Raw genomic sequence first — 22,922 nt, 5'->3', positions numbered from 1 at the left:
TCCAATGGTGAGCCTGAAGACATTAAATAAGTAAGTAAATAAATAAATAAATAAATACCAACAAATCATTTCAGCAGCGAGGCCTCAGGGTGCTGCAGCTCAGGACGGCATTAAGCATCCTCAATTTATCGGCGCTGTCGGCGGACTTATTTCTTTGAACAGGAATAACTCAAATGTGCCGGTGAATCCGGAAAGTTATTAAATTGTAAAGTGTTGAGGTGTTGAGGGGAGGGGGGGGGGGGTGCAGGCAGGTGTGGTGGGGGGATATTGAGGAGTCAACACAGATAGAGATCTCTCAATTGTCATTTTTACGAACACTCTGTCATCTCTTAGACCCATCTGATGACTGCAGAAGCCAGACCCATTCTACCGCTGAAGTTAAACCTGATTGTTCACTTTACAAAACCTCCTTGTGATTTTCTTTCAAGCAAATCACAAAAGCGTCCCCTTTTTTCTGTCACTCAAAAAACGAAAGAAAAAAAAAATCAACTACATTTTTGCATTTTGGGGTCGGAGGGAGCGGCGAGAAAGGGAAGAAGAAAAATGTGGGCTAAAAAAGCAATTTCGCCCATCGTGACATCTGTACAAATGCAGGGTGGCGAGTGTTGGTGGTGGCGGTGGTGTTGTGGAGGGGGGCGGATGATAAGCTGTGGAGCAGGAAAGAGAGGTTAATCCTCGCTGTTTAATCTGGCGAGGTATGGGGAGCCCTTATCTCCCAATGCTCCTGCTGCCAACACACACCTTCCCGACTCAGCTCACACACCCTCCTGTCCATCCTGTCAGCCAGACTCAGGTCCAGCTCTGGACGGCCACCCTGCTGGAGCTGCTCTTGCCCTCGGCATGTTCGCTTTCCTGGTGGTGAGGAAGGGCGTCTTCATACTTGGCACCAAAGACCAGTAACCTGCAAAGAGTCTGCAACCAGGATGGATTCACCCATGGCCAAAAGCCCTTCAGCTACATACTCTCAGCATTAACTATTTAAAAGAGCCAAAATTGCTGTTTTTAATTATTATTCAGAATGAGCTGATAATTCGCTCTAAACATATACAAATTCAGACACCACTAGGGGGGCGCTCTATTTACTGCATAGCTCCTATTTCACTGTTTTGATGGTTAATGTTTTAAACTCCACTCCACTTCAGACACGACCTCCAGATCCACAGTAAGCTTCACCATCACTTGTCTGCGTCCGAATACTTTACTGACCCTTTCTCTCCTGTCTGCTCTCCTTGACTCTGCTGATCTGGATCTCATGGGCTCAGTAAATATACTGGCAGAGCTGACACATAAGTACCAGATCAGCAGAATCTATAAAACGCTATTTCAGTAAAGTATTTGGACGCAGTGTTTCGCTCCAGCTCACTGAGCTCTACCATAAACCCATATTTCTATACAAACAGATTCCCAAAATGATCCCAATACACACATATTTGCCATAATCCACATATTTACTGACTGAGAGATCATTTCAGTTCAACACTTACTGTCTAAAACCTCCCCGTGTCACTGCCCAGCAGAGCCCCCTGCTCCACGTAGCCCATGCAGATCACCAGCTGCCCTCAGAGCAGCAGATCTCTACTGGGGGCTCCAATAAATACTTAAATAAATACCTTCAAAATTTAGATTAACATGTTTTTTTGTGTTTTATTGCTGTTAAATCATACAGGAATTATCAACTGTTCCTCGAACAACTTCAGATTAAGGCCATTCCCACTTCAGATTTCAATATATATACATAGATACAGTAATATAGATATAAATAATGGCTTTGTGTAGCATCCCTGCTGTACATAGGATATAATGTCTCTAGTAAAGGGTGGAAGTGGTTGAAATGTTTGTTCAACACAGAGTTAGACTGAGAAGGAGGAGCAGTTCTCCCAAAATTCAGTTATTTCATAACTTCTCTAAAAGACATTAATGCATGCTGTCTTTATTGTTGGATGCACTGTGCTTGCACATTCAAAATCCTCTTACTACACTTACTATAGAATTTGACTCATCAGAGGAACGTACGACGTACAATCCTGTACATTTACTTTCTGAAAATTGACTCTTGTGATAAAAATATAAGAATCTATGAATGTTCAAAATTTTTGAATGAATTATCAAAAAAACTCTCAGTGAAAAATACATAAAATGACACTTTTTAAAAGCGTATGTAAAGGATAAGAATATAAATTCAAACCCCTAAAAACTTCTCCCTCCTGACGTCAGTGTCTGAACTGAGGCCCAGAACAGGTCGGCTACCCTTCTGCAGCTGATACTTTACCCCTTGTCCCTGTTTGCTTTACTAGGGGTGAAGAAAAGCCCCCAAACCCACAGAGCGACCAGCAGCTCCGGCTCCAGCCTGGGAATGGTCCACATTCTGATAATTAGGGCTGGGTTTTGGCAACAGCCTGGCGAAATGAAATGGTTCACGATACAGGGGTTATGATTCAATTCATTGTAATATTGTAAGACTGTAAGCAGGACAATATAAAGGATTTTTTATCAGATTTTAGGAAAACTGCCGCACTATAAAAATGCAGAATAATTTGCATAAAAGTTACATTTTTATCCAATCAGAACAGCCTGATCTGAAGACTAAGGACAAAGCTGCTATCTAGTGGTCGGACTTTAAACACAACACAACGTGAACCACTGTCTGACACCAATCTTTACATGTAAACTATTTATTAAAAAACAATCATTTTTCGAGTGTTTCTAGAATTGATAAAGTACTGCAAAACATAATATCGCTATACTTCGTCTGATATCTACACTTTTAAAAAGCATCATTTCTATTAAAAGTATGCTGTCTCAATACTTTTGTCAATACTTTTGTAACTCCCAAACTCATCCCAAATGTACTGGATGGAGCTCTACCATCCATCATTCCAGAGAACACAGTTCTTCCACTGCTCCACAGCTCCTCAATGCTGGGGGGCTTCATACCCCTCTACTAGCCCACGCCTGGCATTAGGCAGCTTGATGCCAATAGGTTCATGCTTATCTGCTCCAGAGAGTCCTATTCTATTGGCAGTACTTCTCCACAGAGACTAGCCAAGCTTTGTATGTGTGTGTGCATTTGCACATCTGTGTCAGCAATGGGTGTCCACAAGCGTCCACAGAAGTGTCCACAAACATTTGGACGGATAGCGTATGTATACATTTTTTGAACTATATGCCCAATCCTTTATGATATATGTGTAACTATACGGCCGTATCAGATTTCCGTACGGGAATGTTGGGGAGATTTCCCCCAAAATGCCGACTGCACACCAGCGGGCCGCTGTGATAACGCAACCCGGGGGGCAAGCCAAGAGAATGTCAATATCGCTTTCTCCGCTTAGACATAAAGAGGAACGGACGTGCTTCAGTCTGCTTCTGCAGAGAGGAAAGAGGCAACACATCCGTCTAGCAGATAAGATTGAGGCGAAATGTGTGTACAGGGCGAAAGAAGGAAAGAAAGAGAGGGAGGAAAATGAGGGAGGGGGTGGAGGAAAGAAAAAGCTACGAGGCAGCAAAACAGGCTCCAAATTACAACAGCGTGCCGTTTCATTTGTTTTCATCTGAGAGTCATATTCCGCAATGACATTAACCCTACAACTGTGATTAGCAGCTGAACATGAAATATGAGCGCTCGCCTCCAGGGCAAAGCAGAAGGAACAAGGGGAGAGAGAGAGAGAGAGAGCGAGCAAGGGCTGGCTGTAGCTCATCGGGTCAGAGCGACGGCACGCCAAAGAAACAAGAAATGCCACATTGACTGCATATGAAAAGGCTCAGGCCATCAGCTCAGAGTCCCAGAACAATGACCGCAGCACTTAGACCGACTTTCTTTTGTTGCCCGTCTTCCACTTGACCTTACAATGAGCTCTGTGTTCCCTCCTCGGATCGAACCGCTCTTTTTAATGGCCTGTTTGCAAACTGTCGCCCCAGATGCCTCCAGATAGTGCTAAACAGAGCTAAAAAGGGGAGAGGGCTTAGAAATGGACTTTACTGGCTGGAATAGCCGGTCAATTCCACATATAAACAAAACATTTATGCCTCAATTATCATGACAGCGGCCATGCGGACATCCAATTCCAACAAAAACTAGGAATCAAAGGTCTGGAATCACTGTTATAAAGTCTGCAATAAAACAAATCTCATTCGGTTGGAGATAAATGGAGTTCTGTTCTAAACACCTTCCTGAAATGCTTACTTTTAAAAGGGGTTCTTAATAACTCAAAGAACCGCCTGCATGCTGAAAGTCTTCAATTTTACCTTGAAGTTCTTCCCTGGTTTTTATCCATGACGGTATTCAGCTAACATGCTAAAATGGGGCCTGTATGGGTAGCTCAACTGGTTCCACGTTGGTTCCACATATAAATGCCCACCAGGGTCAGTGATGGGAACCCCATCTGGGTTGTAAAGTGCACATGATGGTGGGCTGTTACAATGGGGCCCATTAGGAAAGCCCAACTGCATCCCAGAAACAAAGAATGTGCAAGCCCACTAAGAGCCTATGCCCTCCTGGAACCCACCTAGCCCCTGTTCCACCGAGGTGAGCCCCTCATGAGCATGTTGGCTGGGTAAATAGATAATATTAATAATCTTAAAATGGGTCTATATAGCAGCAAATATTCCCACAATAGTTATATAGCTGAAGAACCTCTTTTCAAGATGTAGAAACTCTAGAAGTGTGGAAACTCTGGGTTTCCATGATATGGATCCTGTAATTCCAGACTATACATTTATAAAAGTTATTCTAGATTATAAAATAAATAAAAAATAAATCTGACCATGCCTATAAGAGTGAGGGAACTCTGAGAAGTTTGGACTAGAGCTCAGAAGGCTTCTGCTTGGAGTTTGAAGGCCAGACACCCCTCTGATAAGAGGAGCTACATCTGAGAGACATGCAGGGCCGACTCCGGTCTCCTGGGGGCTTTAATGCTAAGCGTACACTAGAAGACTTTTAAAAGACTAAAGCCTGACACTCTCTAACAACCAAAGAATGAGAATCTTGCAGAGTGACTATTTGCAAGATTGTAACTACATTCTTTTTGACAGTATATTTCCCATCATGCTCCTGGTGAAAATGTACGAGAAATTTACGAGTTACGAACAATGGAGCAGAAAGGGATCAGCTTTGGACACGGCTGTCCTTGTGTGTGCTGTGGGTTGTTCGGACAGGAACGCAGCAGAATACGACTTGGTGCTGGAGGGAGCTCATCTATTGGTTGTTCAGGGTTGTTTACGTGCATTTCAGCCAATCAGTGGTTTCATATCGATGATGGGCAGAGTCCTATTTGTTTGAAGGCCTATATTTCTGACTGAAATGATTCTGTTTGATCTATTTGATGTTTTTACTATTTCTAAAATAGTAAAAACACCACTAATAATAACAATAATAATAAACATTTTATAACATGTAGGTTTAAATAAATACCTTTAAAATATGGCACTTCTTTAATATTCATTAATGGTTTGCTGTTAATTGCATTAATTAGGTCATAAATATCTGCTAAACCATTAATAAGCAGTTATAGTACACATGAATCAGTCAACAGTGATCTGTCTTTCTTTAATAATCACTGAACCTGAATCTTCATCTCCCCTGTTGAAGCTCAGATGTTCTCCATCAGTCAGTGTTACCCATCTCAGCTTCAGCAGATCTTTCTCAACAGGTCTCTAATATTGACCCCCAATCAGGATCAGTCTTTACTCACAGATCATCACCTGACCTTCTCATTTCCTCCTGTTCAGTCTGATCTTTCTCCATCTCAGATGCTCTGTGTCTATTTATTAACGAGTTATTAACTCTGATAAACAGCAGAAAGGCTCTTATTGTAAAGTGTGAAGCTCATCAGCGTTAGTTACTGAGCTCCAAACATGAAGATCTGCAACATCTCTCAGAGCTCAGACTGTGAGAATAGTTTCTTCACACACACACATATACATACTGTGACAGTGAGAGCCAGGCCTCTTTGTGACCTCTCTGTGAGCTGAGAGTGATGGGCCTTGCTCAAGGACCCAACAGTGGCAGCTTGCCGAGCCCAGGTATCGAACCCACAACCCTGTCATCAATATCCTGGAGCTCTAACCGTTGAGACACCACTGCCCCCTCAGAAGAGTGTGAATGCAGACCCACACTACCAGAAATGCTGCAGTCTCAGTCCCACATGTGGGGAATTCACAAGGATCAGCACAATCCAAGTGCAATGGCTGAGCCTCACCCTGGGCGAACCACCTTTGTGATCATAGTATCGCTCCTGCCAGGTCAGCATAGTCACCCAGACAGGGAATGGAGTCCTTGTCTCCCTCTAGGTTGACTGCAAATACACTGAACAATCATATGTGTTTCTCGATACTTCACACTTCATGATCAATTGACCAATAGAAAATGCAAATCCAAAATGACCTGGAATTAAATCTTTGTACATTGACTTCCATTAAAAGATGACAATATACACTGTATGTCCAAATATTTGTGGACACCCCTTCTAATGAATGCATTGCTCCCATTGCTTTATGACATAGATGTAAAAACACTTTTCTCGTCTTTTTGGAGAAGTACTTCCAATAGAATAGGACTCTCTGTAGCAGATTAACATCATGACCCTATTGGCACCATGCTGCCTAATGCCAGGCGTGGGCTAGAGGGGTATAAAGCCCCCCAGCATTGAGGAGCTGTGGAGCAGTGGAAGAACGGTGTTCTCTGGAATGATGGATGGTGGTGGAGCTCCATCCAGTATTTTTGCATGAGATGAGTTGGAGAGTTGGGGATGATGAGGTTGGGTTGTGATCATCTAACGTTCTGACCTTACCAATGCTGTTGAATGAATGCAATCAAATTCTCCCAGCAGTGTTACTTCAAAATCTAGTAAAAATCATTATTTCCTGGACAGTAGATACAGTTATTTTGTGTGCAGATAAAAAAAGTCTTATTGTGATTGGACGGGGTGGACAGCAGATTCAATCCTCTAATTGTCTGCCATGAGACGACAACAAAGCTATTTAGAAAAACCCTCCGCTGAACGCTGAGCTCTACACAATATGATGTAGTCGAAATGAGTGTGCAGATGAGGTGGGGATCAGGGTTTCAGTCTTAATAGCTTAACCAGTCCCTCTTTCCTAGTCAACAGAGTTATAATATCTCCAGAAGTGGCTGCTTATCTTGTTTATTAAGTAGATCCGGCTCTGGAGACACGACTGAGTTAGGTAGAGGAGAGCGACTGGTGGTTTCTCCTCCCAAACCTCAGCTCTTTCATAACTCCATCAAACATTCCAGCCGTCTGCACTGCAGCGTAAGAGCACAAGTGGTGAAAGGTTCATAACAGGGTCTAATTCACCGCCAGGGTTGTGTACCTGAATTGAAGGTGCTTTGTGTCCACGCTGACAGATTGTGAAAAGTCAAAAATTGGTTGGATCTCCATCTGCCTGGCTGAGGCTCTCAGTTTGGGAGCTGAACAGCAAGGCGCCGGGCTACAGCAGGCAGCCTAACAGAGTGGCAGATGCATTCTTTCCTGGTAAATAACTACACTCTACTGTCAAATCGCAGCACGGCAAGAAGCCTTTGGAGCTGAAAGCAGAAATGGTGTAGTGTACATTCGGAATGAGAAACCTTTCGCTTTGATATTCAGAGGAATAAAAGAAGGACACCTACGCCACTCCAGCACCGTGGCCTCAAGCTACAAAAACAATTACCAGAAAATCCATTTCTACATACACCTGCTCTTTTTTTTCCTTTTTTTTGGTAATGAATGTTAAAGATAACATTCCATCGATTCGCCGAGGCCGGCGCGGCCGTTTGTTTACCACTTTGGAATACAGAACTCAAACAGAGGAAGGTGGGAGATTGAATAAATAAAAATAAATAAATAATCCCGCCCTGCTGAGGTGAATATGTTTTTTTAATAACCCACAACATTTCGCAGGGTTGTGTTCCCTCACTCTGCAAGCGCCGAGCACAATCCCCCCGGTCCTCTTCCATTGTGTTTTAAACGCCGGCTTTTCAGACGAGGCCGAGGCTGCTCCGAATTCAGGGCGAGCGCTGTACATTTCGCAGTGTTAATGCGTCTCGGATGGCTAATGGTAGATGTATTAAGCGATCATGCGATTTTAATGGGCATTTATTCCATAAGCTTTGAAGGATGGCTGGGAATAGCTCCCGCAGCTGTCACTCTGCCAAACCCCATACACATCCATGCGGCCTTCCTGATCTTTCCGACATGCGCTTCTCCAGTGAGGGAGCGCGGCAGCGAGGGTGAGGGTGATTGATCTATAATTAGAGGTCTACAGATGACACTGTCTAAATTCAATTATATAATTATATCACAGTTCCTGCATCGACAGATTTGAGTCTGAACTTTCTGTTTGTTTCAAAGATCAAAAACTAGCTTTAAACCAAGTATTAGTGAGTAAACGTATAAATGATGGCATTAATTATTCATTCAAATCATCAGTAATCAGTTCTAACACATACATTAAAAAAACAACAGCGATCTGTCTCTTTACAAACTGAGCCTCACAGTCCTCCTTACTGCTAAAGCTCAGATTCTGCTGGTTCCTGGTCTTACTGTGGGTTCTCCATCAGTCAGTGTTCTACCTGTCAGCTTCAGCAGAGGTCTTTTAATACCAGACTACAGCTGAACCCCAACATGAGCTTCAATTGATCACTAATGATCATCTGATCAGCTTCATTAACATATGAAGAAACTACTCTCACAGTCTGAGCTCTGAGAGATGTTGCCGATCTTCATGTTTGGAGCTCAGTAACTAACGCTGATGAGCTTCACACTTTACATTAAGAGCCTTTCTGCTGTTTATCAGAGTTAATAACTCGTTAATAAATAGACACAGAGCATCTGAGATGAAGAAAGATCAGACTGAACAGGAGGAAATGAGAAGGTCAGGTGATGATCTGTGAGTGAAGACTGATCCTGATTGGGGGTCAATAGTAGAGACCTGTTGAGAAAGATCTGCTGAAGCTGAGATGGGTAACACTGACTGATGGAGAACATCTGAGCTTCAACAGGGGAGATGAAGATTCAGGTTCAGTGATTATTAAAGAAAGACAGATCACTGTTGATCGATTTATTTGTACTATAACTGCTTATTAATGGTTTGTCAGATATGTATGACCTAATTAATACCCTTAATAAACAAACAGCAGACCCCTAATGAATCTTAAAGTAGTGCCATATTTTAAAGCTACTTTTTCAAATCTTTTTCAAAATGTTTATTATTAGTATTTTTACATTTTAGAAATAATACAAACATCAGATATATGAAATAGTTAAAACAGAATAATTTCAGTCAGAAATATGGGCTATTTAGACCCTGCCCTCCATCGTTAAGATAGATACCACTGATTGGCTGAAAAGCATTAACAGTGCACAAATATACAGCTATATTGTCAAGCACATAATAATAAGGATGATGTAATGTTTGAACTACATTTTCCAACTGTGAATTTTATTAAGGTAAGGCAAAAATAAGAAAATAAAAATAAATATTTCATAATATTCAATAAATATTTAACCTTTTTACACATTATTCATTTAGCACTTGTGATTTTTTTACCTTAATTTCTATGTATCCACAACCATAAGGTGTCTCACACTGTTGTTTTGTCTGATTCATGGTTCCTTTCCTGAATTATCAGCATTTGGTTTAGCATGTGATTTCTTTTAGTCTTTAAAATGTCCACAAATTCAGAATTTCAAACTTTTATATAGCACTGTAGCTAAATGAATCCAGACTTGGATCAGAACAACAGATTTGGTTGATATTATGTAGTGATAGATGGATCTGCACTTAACTGCCATTTCCACAGTTTTGTTTTTCAGTGGAGTAAGTACAAACTTTTAGACAAAGGCCTGAATTCTCTATGGGACAAAGATAAATAGTAAATGTGTAAATGGTGGATGTGACTGTGTATATAGTAGGCTTTAAGCAGAAGTGCTAACGCTGCTCCAAGTGAGGACTGTCTTCACACTCATTAAGCGCTAAATAAACTGTGTATGAATAGATGCTGGCTGTTTCAGTCTTGTTCCTGCCCCCCCTCCTATACTGGAACCCAAAGCTTCGATGGGTTCCTCAGGGGAAGCAACTCAGATCATTTCTCGCCCACGTAGCTCAAGTTCTAACCCCCTATTGCCAGCTCTGGGGATTTCTGATGCCTACCCAAGATGCAGTGCTGGATTTCATCCCAGGACGATGAGCCTCTCATTAGCTTGTTTCCTTTCAGCCGGTTTCGGTTTTAGAGTTACACTTTATCTGAAGCGAGTTTTGCCGCTATCTCCCGTAGGTTGGGATTTCTGAGTTGGGAGTTGGGATTTAGATCAGTGAGAAAAAAGCTGTTTCTAACGGGAGATCTGCGACAGCTCCAAGCACAGAAGATCCAGAGCTAGGGTCAAAAAGCTGAGGGTGAAGGACGCCCACTTCATAGAGGCTCCTCTAGGGTGTCCTCTGGGATTTGGAGGCCACACAGAGAGGCATACAGACGGGGTACATTTGTGATTTCGGCTGCCACTGGGCTTTCTTCCCTGGATCAATTCATTTCCTTTTTCTTGGCCACTTCACACATTTCATCAAGCCCCATTTTAAATGCCAGCGGTTCCATTGATTTCCATTAAGGCGCCATGTGGCTCGTGGCCAGAACCACTGCAGGGATAGTTTAGTGTTTGCTTTTAACACACCGCTGCTACCGGCCTGCCCGGCTTCAGGACTGTACACGACAACAAGGGTGTGAAATGCGTTTTAATTGAACTGTTGACCAGCCTATAAAAAAAAGAAATAAATCTCAGAACATGCTACGAGAAAATCAAATGACGAGGGTGTGAAGGAGACACAACCTTCAGCATGTCGAGGTTTCATTGAAAGTCATGTGGTCAGGTCATGTCTCACCCTGTAGCCTCCGCCTGACTCAGGAAACTGAGAGAAAGGAAGGGAGGTCGTAGGGGTCACCCTGATATACGTGGGCCGTGAGTTCAACCTCCTGCCGAGTGCTGGCTGGAGAAGTTGAGCTGCACACCAAACAGCATGAGAGCGAAGCTCCAATCCAGGGGATGTGCACTCGCTTGTGTGTCACACCACATCACATCAGCAGGGGCAGGGAAGGGTAAGAGTCGGCCAAAACGAACACACCACCCACGCAGAAATAGCCCAGCAATACAGAACATCACACACTGCAGAGGGAAAAAGGCTGGAAGAAAAATCCCTCAGTTGCATTTCTGCTTCACACTGACTTCGTTTCCACTCTCTGCTGCAATTCACTACAGACTGGTAAAAGTCAAAGATCCTCGAGGAGCGTTTCAAGGTTCTTGAATTTGAAACCACGGAGGAACCTCTTAAGATGCTTTGAGGAACCTTCAAGAAGAAAAAGGTTCCTTAAAGGTTCATAAAAGCATTTTAAGATGTTGTTCCACAGTTTCAAACTGAAGAACCTCCAAAAAGTTCCTCAAGGATCTTTGACTTTTAACAGTGTAAAGCTAACATGATACAGTTCAGCATATGGTACAGTCTGAAGTCTATAGATTATATACAGTACTGTACTTAAATACAGTATCAATGATGATATACATTTATTTATATACTGTATATCATCATTGTCATGCAAAATAACTTTAGAGCAGAAATAAAACTCTTTGACTTTTAATGGAAGTCAACATAAAAATATTTTATTGTATATTTTATACCCAAGATGTAGGGTTATATACAGTAAATATTTTGCTATGTATATTATATGGGGTAGTACAAATACAGTGCATGTCAGTTAACATACAGTATGCCAGTTCATATTAGTTCAATATAAAAAGATTTTATTCCATGCCATTTTGGAGTGTTTCTATTGGCCACAAACTTTTGACACAATGCATAGACATATACATTTATATTCAAAGGTGAATAAAGCTTTTTTTTCCTGATAGATAGTGACTATGCCAGTTTGTATATGGTATATATCACTGGTATATCCTTTTATATACAGTATATACACCAGTTTGTATATACCATCTTATATACAGTATATTCCAGTTTATAAACTGTAAATGTCAATGATTATACACTGAGTGTGATAATATAGAGTATATGTTATCTTATATACTGACTGTGCCAGTTTATATACAGCAATTATCAGTTAATATGCAGTATATGTTGGGTTATATAGAGTAAATATTGTGCTATATATAGTATATAGGGTAGTACAAATACAGTGCATGTCAGTTAACATACAGTATACCAGTTTGTATCAGTTTATTTAAAGTATACTGTATATCATAGCTGTCATGCAAAATGACTTTAGAGTAGAAGAAAAAAAAACTTTAACTTTCAATGGAAGTCAGTATAAAAATATATTATTCCATGTCATTTTAGAGCAATTCTATTGGTCCTTCTCTCATGAAATTTTGACACATTGCAAAGACGTATGACTGTATATTAATAGGTAAAAGTCATAGTGACTATGCCAGTTTGTATATGGTATCAGGTTATATACTGTATATACCAGTTTATATAGAGTATATGCCTTATATATATCTTATACACAGTATATTCTACTTTATATACTGTAAATGTTAGTGATTATACACTAAGTCTGATACTGGCTGTGCCAGTTTATATACAGTATTTATCAGTTATGTATATGTTGAGTTATATACAGTAAATATCATGCTATATATATTATGGGGTGGTACAAATACAGTGTATGTCACTTAACATGCAGTATTAATCAGCTTATGGACATGGCATATAGACATGCCAAATGTAGTTTACAGATTATATATGAGTATTTATCAGTTAATAAACAGTACACAGAAGATGGTGCTTAATTTCTGACCATATTTCATAATGAATTCACCAATAGAAATGCTACAGGTTTACTTAAATAGATGAGATGAGTCCTTTGGTGACATACACTAAAAATATATCTTCTGATTCCCACAATCTCAGTTGTAGTTGAAGCTTTGCAGGCCTGTTAAAGCTCTGAAAAATAAGAGTTCCTTTGGTCACAATTTCTGAGCTCTGAAGAATGAAAGCACAATTCTCGATCATTTTCAGCATCTGAAATTTCAGTGCATCCCTACTGATTAGAGGGCGATTAGATCACGCTTTGACTCCATATGACCCTCAGCAGACAGATAGAGCCAGAGCCACCAGCCTGGACCCGCGCTGCCCACACCATTAGCGGAGTTGTCAGAATGTGAGCTTTACCATAATTGGCCGGCATGCTAATAATTGCACAGAAAAGGCATCAGAGCCTGTGATTAATGTGGCATCGTCAAATGGAGCCACGGATGACGAATGGAGAGGAAAGTGTTCCCGATAAGGCTGTATCTATGGTAACAGACCAACGCTGATACAGTGCGCTTTGAATGTCTGCTCTTAAAGCGCGGCTGCTGCTTTCCTGCTACGAGTAATTGCTGTATGTAGATGAAAAAGGACATTTTTAATCAGACATTATAATTGAGTAAGCGCCGTTTGTCACTCCATTTGCCCATACTGTACAAAACCCGGTTGTTTGGATAATTATTTTAACACCTAAAGAAAAATAGACATACAGCATAAACACATTATAAATTTTACCAAAACATCTGAAAAATCCCCTCACCTTTTCATGCCTCCGCAGTTTCTCACAGAGCTGAACATTTCACATTTTTTGGCAAGTTTCTGTTCTGCACTTTTCGAATGAGGAAACACTTGAGCATGGATACTCTATACTATCAGACTTAGTGTATGATCATTGACATTTACAGTATATAAAGTGGAATATACTGTATATAAGATGGTACATACTCTATATAAACTGGTACATACAGTATATAACCTGATGAACATCCCCACACTTTATGGACAGAAACTACAAACATCAGATGCGACTCAATGTTTGATAGAATCTTGTTATATTGCTTCTAATGTTATTATATATTATACAGTATATAAATGTAATAATGATAAAACAGCCAAACAGGGATACTGGGCAGGTTAGGACTTCAACTTCACTGCAATTTATTTGTATTAATGAAAAACTGAATATGTGACTGATGTTTCTGACACTGGCATGTGGGCAGCCCACAGAATGGACTGGCTGTGTTCCAGCAAAAAAAGTTTTTCGCCAAAGGATTTAGAAAGATAACTTTAGGAAAGAATTCTGGCAACTCTGGTTACAATTTCCATCAACTATATCTGATTAAAATGTCTAGCCAGCGTATCTAGAGACACATGATAGACTGGCTATGTCCCTGCATAATACACTTTTTGACAAATATCAGAATCCCGGCTCTGTATCTGATTAAAAGTCCCATCAGCTGTTTCTAATGAACATTTTTAGCAACAGTATCCAGTTTAAAATTCCCAGCAACAATATCTGGTTAGAGTTTACAGTCACTGTGTCTGGTAAAAAAAAATAATAATAATAAAAAAAAAAACATTCTGGCCACTGTATCTGATTAAAATTCCTGGTGCAAATATCCAGCAACTGTATCTGGGGACAGCCCACATGTAAGCATAATGTATTCACATAGTATGAGCAGAATGTCCCAGCATATTGTAGAAATATCAGAAAGATTAATTTGGAAAATAATTCTGGCAACTCTGGTTACAATTTCCAGCAACTGTGTCTGATTACAATTCCCATCAACTATGCCTGATTAAAATATCTGGCAAATGTATCTGGAGACACATTATAGACTGACTACATACCTGCAAAATAAACTTTTTAACAAATATCCGAACTCTGGCCCACTGTATCTGATTAAAAGTCCCATCAACTGTTTCTAACGAACATTTTTAGCAACAGTATCTAGTTTAAAATTCCCAGCAACAATATCTGATTAGAATTTACAGTCACTGTGTCTGGTAAAAAAAAATGTGGCCACTGTATCTGATTCAAATTCTCATCAGCTATGTCTGGTTCAAATATCCAGTAACTGCATCTGGGGACAGCCCACATGCTAGATTGGCCAGGAATAATGTACAAATATCAGAAAGATTCATTTGGAAAGGAATTCCGGCAACTCTAATTAAAATTATTTCAGCACCTGTATCTATTTTAAAAATGTAGCAACTTTCTTATTATAATACACAGTAACTGTGTCTGATTCCAATTCCCATTAACTATGCCTGATTAAAATATCTGGCAAATGTATCTTGAGACACATTATAGACTGGCTATGTCCCTGCATAATAAACTTTTTGACAAATATCAGAATTCTGGCCACTGTATCTGATTAAAAGTCCCATCAACTGTTTCTATCGAACATTTTTAGCAACAGTATCTAGTTTAAAATTCCCAGCAACAATATCTGGTTAGAATTTACAGTCACTGTGTCTGGTAAAACAAAATCTGGCCACTGTATCTGATTCAAATTCTCATCAGCTATGTCTGGTTCCAGTAACTGTGTAACTATGTAAGATCCAGTAACTGCATCTGGGGACAGCCCACATGCTAAATTGGCCAAGCATAATGTACAAATATCAGAAAGATTCATTTGGAAAGGAATTCTGGCAACTCTAATTAAAATGTTCAGCAATTTACGATTCACTGTATCTAATTAAAATTACAGCACTTGTATCTATTTAAAAATGTAGCAACTTTCTCATTATAATGCACAGTAACTGTGTCTGGTTACAATTTCCAGTAATTGTATCTGGTTAAAATATCTGGCAACCAGATTTGGTTACTATTTCAGACAATTATGTCTGTTTTTTTCTGGAAAACCCAGGATCTGAGAGTTTTCACACATGGCTTTTTAACTTTAAGTTACTTTTCGTGGTGATAGGACCAAAGGATGAACTAATCCTTCTGACATTTCAACTGTAGAAACAGCAGTGAGTGTTCAGATGAGTTCAGTTCACCTGCAAAAAACATAGATAAAATTTGTACCTGTGATTAAAAAACAGAAACTCACAGAAAGTTCAACTCAATACTCTGATCCTTATTACTGACCAATATGGACATACAACTCCCACAGTAGTCTGGGGGCCAGAGTTTAGTTAAAGCTGGACAAAGACCAACACTCTGAATGAGTGAAAACACCATGCGTTTGGTTTGATAGGGGTAACTTTCATTCTTACTCAGCTAAAAATGAAGAGGTTACAAACCCACAAAAGCAAAATGGTTATTTATTCATTTAAACGTCTTTACCCTCACATCTCTTCTTGGTTCTTCTTTCCTATAGGAAACCAAAAATAGTGTGTAGCTAGTATGTATCTATATCTACTGTATATAGAATCTATAATTCATCAGAAATAAATCATTTTTAAGAGTGTACTTTACTTATATTTTTAAATGAAGAAAAAAACAATAATAAAAACAATATAAAAACAGCAAAATGAACATATTGTGATGTATGTACAGATCTGTGAGGTGCATTTAATGACACGTCTGGATAGAGGATTAAAAGCAAAGTCGGCTGAAACAGAAACCAAAGGCAACCGCAGCAAAGCATTCCTCGGAGTTCTGCAGATACAGATCAGATCACTTCAGTAACCGCCTGCTTTAATCTACAGCAGTGCAGAGACTCCACCAGCTTTACGACTAATCTGATTATCTGATCCGGAGCGGTGAAGATGAGGACTAAAGAAGTCCAGAGAAGGAGAACTCAAGGGAAACCATCAGAAGTTCCCAAATGCAAGCAGAATTAATATGTGCTGAGTCATAAATCGCACACTGTTTTAGTAACAGCACAGCAGCTGCTTGACAACCCCTTCATCCCGAACAAAGGCTGGAGCTCTAGGTTCTCCAGGTGAGAGAGTGATGATGCAACAAAGTGTCTGAGATCAAATGAAAGTTAGCCATGGACTCGCCTGACAGAGCGTTCCCTCCGACACCATCCCCTGCTTTTGTCAGCAGGATTCTTCCCACCTTACTGTCACCAAACCAAACTCAGCTTCGTAACCCTTACAAAGTTCTAATAACATTAATATCCAGAATGAAACTCTAATAACATTAATATCCAGAATGAAGCTCTAATAACATTAATATCCAGAATGAAGTTCTAATAACATTAATATCCAGAATGAAGTTCTAATAACATTAATATCCAGTATGAAGCTCTAATAACATTAATATCCAGAATGAAGCTCTAATAACATGAATATCCAGTATAAAGTTCTAATAACATTAATATCCAGTATGAAGCTCTAATAACATTAATATTCAGTATGAAGCTCTAATAACATTAAAATCCAGTATGAAGCTCTAATAATATTAATATCCAGTATGATATAAAATATCTAGATAATAATACAATAATCCAGTCTGAGATGATTCGTGTAAAATGTTGGGGGGTTCTGGTGACTGTGAGCTGTCAGGATTCGGGTTTCTGTCATGTCACTCTGTGCCGTGCAGAGGAAGAGGATCATTGAGCAGATGATGAAGATGAGCCCCCTGCTGCTGCTGATAAACTGCTATTGATCACGTCTGTGTGAGAGATGGCCGGCCGAGCTTCAGAAACACTTGCATGTTGAAAGCAGGTTTCTGTGGCATCATCATCATCATCATACTGACTGTACAGACGCTCAGCTCCCTACACACCCTGAACACTCACTTCTGTAGAAATACACTGAGTTCAGCTCTGCATAGAGTTTAACTCACACAGCTGTGGAGCTTTAAATGACAGTGATAGATCAGCTAATTCCTCACAGAGAGAGATAACACCGAGCTTATCAGCATCTGCCTCAGAGAGAGAGAGAGATACCGAGACAGAGAGAGACAGAGAGAAAGAGAGAGAGAGAGAGAGAGAGAGATACCAAGACAGAGAGAGAGAGAGAGAGAGAGAGAGAGAGAGAAAGAGAGAGAGAGACAGAGAGAGAGAGAGAGAGAGAGAGAGAGACAGAGAAAAAGAGAAAGGGAGAGACAGAGAGAGAGAGAGAGAGAGAGAGAGAGAGAGAGAGAGAGACAGAGAGAGACAGAGAGAGAGAGAGAGAGAGAGAGAGAGAGAGAGAGAGAGCGAGTGCTGTGTGTTTGGAGGGGTTAAGTGTAAAATAATATAAATGAGAAATAAAATAAAACAGCAGGGATTTCACTAAATATAAAAAGACTAAAAAGACTAAAATAAGATGAAAGGGAAAAAAAAGAAAGTACCTAAGAATTAAAAAGAAGAAAGAAAAAAAAGGAAAATATGGTCAAAGAAAAAAGAAAAAAACAATAAAAGAAAGAAAATAATTAAAGTAATAAAAATAAGAATAAACAAGAATAAAAGTAAAAGTAAAGAAAGAAAGAAAGAAAGAAAGGAAAAGAAAAAAAAGAGAAAGAAACATAAAATAATAAGATTAAAACAGAAAGAATCATAACATTGAAAAATAAGATGCAGAATTACTTTTTTATGTGTATTTATGGATTTTAACTATTGCAAAAAAATACTGAACGTGTTGTGTGAGTAGTGGCACATTCAATTCATTTTGTTGCTTTTATTTATTGAGGTATAAAGATAAAAAAGATGTTTTCACTTATTCACACACAGAAATTGCTGACCGGTTTGACCAGATGTCTCCAAACTTGTATGAGACTCTAAAAAAGAGTAAAACCATATCATCACCATCATGGCGAAACCTCAGATCTCCAAATCTTAACTTTCAATGGAAGTCAGTGTAAAAATATTGTATACCAAGCCATTTTGGAGCATTTCTATTGGTCCATTTATCCCAACAACCCAACAGAATGATCAACAGGCTCCACAAAATATTCACTGCCAGGTGAGCAGAGAGAGAGAGAGAGAGCGGGAAACATAGAAGGAAAGAAAAAAATAAAGAAACATAAAATGGAACAAAGATAAAAAGAAAAATAAGATGAAAGGAAAAAAAGAAAGTACCTAAGAATGAAAGAAAGAAAGAAAAAAAAAACAAACAAGAAAAATCAAGAAAGGGAAAAAGAGAGAAAAACACAAAAACAAAAAATTAAAAAATATAAAAGAAAGTAAAAAAAAAGGAAAGGATGAAAACAAAGAAAGATCAAAAGATGAAACAAGAAAAAACACAAAGAATAAAAAAGGAAAGAAAAAATAAAACAAAGTGAGAGAAAATAAAAAGGGAAATAAAGAGAGAGGTTTAACGAGGATCAGAAAGACTGGAAATAAAACAGAATAGAATAAATGAGTAAGAGACATTGCAGTTGTATTCTGCTCTCTCTCTCTCTCTCTCTCTCTCTTTCTCAGATGAGTGCGACACGGCCACTGAAGGCAAATGTTAATTAGTGCTTGTCAGGCGAGTCTGGCTTTAAAAAGGGGGCAGAGAAAAGGTCAGTGTATTACATTATTCCTGCTGCTGTGTAGCTCAGGAACTTCCATCCCCAGTTTACCAGTTCGTAATGATCTGATCAGCCTGCCGGCGGTTCTGTCCAATTACTCCCCTCACTGACCAGTATGGACGCGGGTGTGAACGCTTTATGGGCTGAGAGGATGTGGGCTGGATTCCTGAGAACTCAGAACAATGGAGCTCTTCTGACTGAGCTCTTGTGACGGAGCTCTTGTGATGCCGCAAGCTTGAAGGTTAACAACAGCATCTCCTCTAAAAGCCCCAGTGCGAAGACATCCTCCCACCCCCCTCTGAGACCCCCTCTCTCTAGAGGATGATGACAACATGTAGAAGTGCAAATCAGACCTCAGCTCACTGCGTACACAGGAGACCAGAGGAGGGGTTGAGTCAGAAGAAGTTTCTGTTGCCGTTGGCTGTTAGTGGAGTGTCCTGGATTAAAGAGTGAGAGTGCTGGGTTTAGTTTTACACCCAAACATCATCATCATCATCATCATCACTCCACAGCTCAGCCCCCCACTCTAATAACAGCACCTTCATTGTAAAGGTAATTCTGTAAAGCTGGTCAGTATGGCTGAATTATTTGATGCATTTCTTTCTTTATAAAACTGTTGTACGAATATTAGAAGAATCTTTAACTCATTTAATTATTTTATATTACTTTTACTTTTCGTTTTAGTGATTATGTATGGTGTCTTATTCCACTGGTTGGTTATTTTCTTTCCAGACACAATACAGAATTATCAGGCAATATAATAATAATAATAATAATAATAATAATAATAAAACACTATACACCGTAATATGCAAATGTTTTGCCACCCCTGTTCAAGTTTCTAAATTTTCTAATGTATAATCAGTTTATATTATCTTCTACATTGTTACTGTTTGTTTACTAAATGTAACATATTGCTAAATAATTGAATAAAATAAAATAAAAATAATAATAAATAAACAAACGTGTCATGTGGAAAAAGAATGACACTTTAAATACAACACAAATAAATAGGAATTGTGTCTAAAATGTATCCTGTATGGGATCTGTTCAAATATTGCCACACATTTACATGTAACATGCATGTAATTTGCTATATTGACTTTGACTTATTTTTAGTTTTACTTTTACTACTTTTTTCATTAGTTGTAAGTATAGTTAGCCTGGTGTGCTTAAGATTGGTTGATAAATTAACCAGAAACAAAAAAGCTGAATTATCTTTCTGTCTGTCTATTTACCTATCTCTCTCTCTCCCTGTCTCTCTCTCCTTCTATATATATATATATATGTGTGTGTGTGTGTGTGTGTGTGTCTTGTTCAAAAGTAATTGTATATTACATACATTTTGTTGTACACAAATGATTCTATCTAGATTTGTTTGCTCTTTTACACACAAAATATCAACAACCAGGTTTGACCAGATGTCCGCAAACTTTCATGATACTGTAAAAATGGTCAAAGAAAGAAAGAAAAAGGGAACAACATTCTTAACTTTCAATGGAAGTCAATGTAAAAAGATTTTATTAGTTAGTGTATAAGTCATTTTGGAGCATTTCTATTGGTCCATTCATCCAAACACTATGATCAACAGGCTCCACAATGCAGCACCTTTGTCTTAGACTGTAGATAACAGAGAATCATACAGCTTCAGAAAACACATCAGCAAGCTGTCTATTAGAGATGACCGGTTCAGTTTGAGGAGTGCGTGTGATGATTTAGATGTGTAGTTAGCACCATGCTAATTGGTGGGGTATACGTTTTCATTGCTTGCTAGTTGCATTAGCCTTGTAGCTCCAGTGTCAAATTAAATGTGACAAACTTTAGATTACAACCTCAGCAGGGGGAAGAGCCTTTTCTTATAAAGCCCCCCAACTCTCGAATAACCTTCCAGATAATGTTCGGGACTCAGACATCGTCTCAATCTTTAAATCTAAGCTGAAAACTTATATGCTTAGTTTAGCTTTTGGTAATTAATGTTTCTTAGATAAAGGTTGAAGGTCCAGGGGTTCGCGGACCCAGGGAAGTAGTACACTGAGATGCTGGAGCTGTCGTCTCGCTGCTTACACACCATCACTCAGGTTTGTTGACGGCGGAGCAGATAGATGCTGGTGTTCTCAGGGTACGCCCGTGTCTGTGTTACCTTCTGGCTCTCTCCTTTTAATTATGCTGTGATAATCAGACCTGCCGGAGTCGTCAGACATATTATGATGCTGATGCTCAACATTCTCTGCCCTCCATAAAATTCCTCTCAGAACTAACTTTCTCTTTCTCTTTTTACCTTCTCCGAGTAAATGGCCACCCAGTCCGACCTGCTGGAAGACTGACTGCTGAGGTCCCCTCTACCTGCGTCTAACCAGCTGCCACCTACCAGTCCGGCCAGCGGGTCCCCCCCAACCCTTCACCACCCATGGCTCACCCGCCTGCCGCTGCTGCCTGTTTGGTGGCCGTGTTGAAACCTAGATGGACTCATGGCTGTCTGCCACTATTATCACCACTATTAACTATCTGTTGTATCTGGTTTAGTATTTTTTATCATTAATATTTAAATAGTTCTGACCAGAGGAGGTCGGGTCCCCCTTGTGAGTCTTGGTTCCTCCCAAGGTTTCTTCCTCCAGCTTTGAGGGAGTTTTTCCTTGCCACTGTCGCCGTTGGCTTGCTCACGGGGGTCCTTCAAGTTATTTCTTCTTTCTTCTCTGTCTCTGTCCTTTATTAAGTACTAATTTTGTAAAGCTGCTTTGTGCCGACGACAGTTGTAAAAAGCGCTATACAAATAAATCTGACTTGACTTGACTTGACTACAGGCATGTCTCGGTTGATTGATTACATTTTGGGTAAGAGGTGCAAACTGCCTAAATTTAAAGTCAGTGTAGTAAACTCTCACCTATCTCACATCTAACCCCCAAACCCAGCAGGAGGAGAGTGATCCCATTTGGATATGCATTAAGCTTGACTCATTTTTCTAAACTACCAGCACTCATCACAGGTCCTCACTGGTGTCTGTTTGGAAGATATGTCGCTTAGCGACGCTGCAAAAAGGGACCCTGCCATCCTAACAGAAACACAGTCCAGGACCTTTTCAAAAGCTTCGTACCACCAGCAGCCATCACACATCTTAATGCTCTGACTCTGACTGTGGAAATCACTGTTGATCCAGAGGCTGAAGAATCTTCGGTAAAAGCTGTGTTTAATTATGTAGCTCTTTCAGCAGCAGTTATTCTGTAGGTGCTCAAAAGGAAAAACTTTCTTAAAAACATGAGGAAGAACCCAAACCTAAAAGAGGAAATGTCTTATGAGCATAACAGAGAACCACTTAGTGAGGCCAAGCCTTAAAATAAGAAAGACTCAGAACACTGTGGAACAATTACACAGAGGAACCGAGACTCAAAAGGAGAACCTCCTTAAGGGCATGAGGGAGAACTATGAGAAGAACCAAGACTCAAAAGAAGAACCTTCTTAAGAGCATGAGGGAGAACCTGAGAAGATCCAAGAATCAAAAGGTGAACTTCCTTGATTGCATGAACTACTGAGAGGATGCAAGACTCAAAAGAATAAAGACCTTAAGAGGGAGGGAGAACCACTGAGAAGAACATAGACTCAAAAGGAGAAACTTCTTTAGGAAAAGATGGAGAACTATCGAGAGGAACAGAACTCATGGAAGAAGCTCCTAAAGAGCATGAGGGAGAACTATGAGAAGAACCAAGCCTCAAAATGA

At 39.7% G+C, this 22,922-nt stretch overlaps 1 protein-coding gene and 1 non-coding gene across 2 annotated transcripts in view; both read right to left on the bottom strand.

Moving 5' to 3' along the window:
• The window catches only part of asic4a (acid-sensing (proton-gated) ion channel family member 4a), a 164,005-nt gene that overhangs the window by 69,334 nt on the left and 71,749 nt on the right, over positions 1 to 22,922 (bottom strand). The gene's annotated exons all lie outside the window — the stretch shown is intronic.
• Positions 6,090 to 6,248, bottom strand: LOC140561520 (U1 spliceosomal RNA). The gene has a single exon (XR_011980075.1). It is a non-coding gene; the product is annotated as a U1 spliceosomal RNA (small nuclear RNA).

The sequence above is a fragment of the Salminus brasiliensis genome, chromosome 8 (genome assembly GCF_030463535.1).
Source record: "Salminus brasiliensis chromosome 8, fSalBra1.hap2, whole genome shotgun sequence".
In the NCBI taxonomy this organism is placed as follows: Eukaryota; Metazoa; Chordata; class Actinopteri; order Characiformes; family Bryconidae; genus Salminus; species Salminus brasiliensis.
Note: the sequence above shows the minus strand (reverse complement) of the source record. Positions and strands in the feature narration are given on the sequence as shown.